Here is a 2,240-nt window from a genome sequence, read left to right on the forward strand (position 1 = left end):
CTCTCTTATAGAACCCAAGACTTCCAGCCCAGGGATGGCACCACCCACAAGGAGCCCTACCCCCTTGAGCACTTATTGAGAAAATGCCCCACAGCTGGGTCTCATGGAGGCACTTCTCCAACTGAAGCTCCCTTCTCTGTGATAACTCCAGCCTGTGTCAAGTTGACACACAAAACCAGCTAGTACACCAAGCAATGATGACAATGATGAAGGGAGGGATGGGCCACACTTTGGCTAGGACTGCTGCTGAGTTATGCACATCTCTGCCTTTTTGTTTTGTTTTGTTTTGTTTTTCAAAACAGGGTTTCTCTGTGTAGCCCTGGCTGTCCTGGAACTCACTCTGTAGACCAGGTTGGCCTCAAACTCAGAAATCCGCCTGCCTCTGCCTCCCAGGTGCTGAGATTAAAGGCGTGCACCACCACCGCCAGGCCATTGCTGTCTTTTTATTCCTCTGTTAAATGTATCTACTTTGAGAAAATATCCTTTTGTGGATGTTCAATATTGTGATTTACTTTATATTAATTTGTATAAAAGTCTGGTTTACTTATATATTGATTCTTAGTTTGCCTGCATGTATGGATATGCATGATATGAGAGCCTGAGGCTTGAAGAGGTCAGAAGAGGGTGTCGGATCACTTAGAACTGGAGTTATGTGTGGTTGTGAGTTGCTCTGTGGGTGCTGGGAATTGAACCTGGTTCCTCTGTAAGAGCAGCCAGTACTTTTAACTGCTGAGCCATCTCTATAGCCCTCACTACTTAGTTGAAGATTAGTGGTTGAGCTTAGCTTGACAGGCTGCCAGGGCCCAGGCTCGGACCCTGACAAGTCTGACCACAGAGATGGTGTGGAGCAGAAGAACAGAGGATGAAAGAGGCGGTGACTCAAAGGTGTTGGGTCTCCTGCGTTTCTTTTGAGTTTTTCCTTCTTTCTTTATCTTTTTTGTTTTAGAAACATGGGTGAACACAGACAGAAATAACACAGAGCAATAGGTGACTGAGCTTCAATTCCAGAGAATTTTCTTTTAGACTGCATCTCACACAATCAGGTCTTCTTCAAACAACAGATAGCCCAAAAGAAAAGAAACCAATCTTTTACTGTAATGTGGATTGGCTAAAGAAAGGGAGGGAGGGAGGGAGGGAGGGAGGGAGGGAGGGAGGGAGAGAGGGAGGGAGGGAGGGAGGGAGGGAGAGAGAGAGAGAGAGAGAGAGAGAGAGAGAGAGAGAGAGAGACTGAGACTCACTGAAGTGGAAATTTCTGGTTTCTTTGGAAAGTCAGTTATATCAAATGATGTTTTTCTGGGGCACACAGCTGAAAGGATGTTTTGCTAAACCAGACACGTGAAATGTTTTATTGAAGCAGACACTGGTTAAAAAAAAAAAAAAAAAAGATTTGCTATAGCAAACACGTGAAAGGACCTGTGATGAAGGAATATAAATATGACGCCCACAGAGCTGGAGCCTTGGTTTGCCTGCTCTGCCTTGCTATTCTTCACTAATGACACACATGTATTGATTCATCTTACATTGTGTTGCTGAGCTCTGCATGTAGTGGTGTCATTGAGAGAAAGTTGCAAAAGAACTTCACATGAGGTTCCTGTGGCTTCTTGCTGCTTCTGCAGCCGTGGGTTGGTTGGTAAGTCTTGCAGTTTCTTCAGAGCTGAACTGCTCTTGCTGGCTTGTGTTTGGTGTTTTGTGACTATTGAAAGGACTGTACTGTAGCTGCTGGTTCTTATTTGGTGTTTGCTACTGGACTGAACTGCTGATATCCTGACAACAAAGATTGGACCCCCCCCCAAAGAACTATTTCTAAATACAGAGGTCTACTTCCCCTGTGACCTAATAACTTTTCTTTTCCACTACCTCTGGTGGGTGGTGGGCTAAAAGGGAGGTTGAATGCTTATTAAAGTAGGTTGGAAAAAATTTATGCCTACAACTCACTGTGTAACTCTGATTAGCCTGGAACTCTCTATATAGACCAGGCTGGCCTTGAAGAGGTACATCTGCATCTGCCTCTGCCTTTACCTCCCAAGTGCTGGGGTTAAAAGCCATGTGCCACCACAACCAGCTATTTTAATTTATTTTGTGTATATGTGTGTTTTGCCTGCATTTCTTTGTGTATACCATGGGCCTTCCTAGTCCCCAGTGCCTTGGAGATCCTGGTACTTGTAGAGATTGTAAGAAGGAACAAAGAACTTTATAGGATTAAGCTGTTTCAGGGACCCATTGAATAACCTCAACTTTGG

This window comes from Mastomys coucha, unplaced genomic scaffold (genome assembly GCF_008632895.1).
Source record: "Mastomys coucha isolate ucsf_1 unplaced genomic scaffold, UCSF_Mcou_1 pScaffold21, whole genome shotgun sequence".
NCBI classification, from domain to species: Eukaryota; Metazoa; Chordata; class Mammalia; order Rodentia; family Muridae; genus Mastomys; species Mastomys coucha.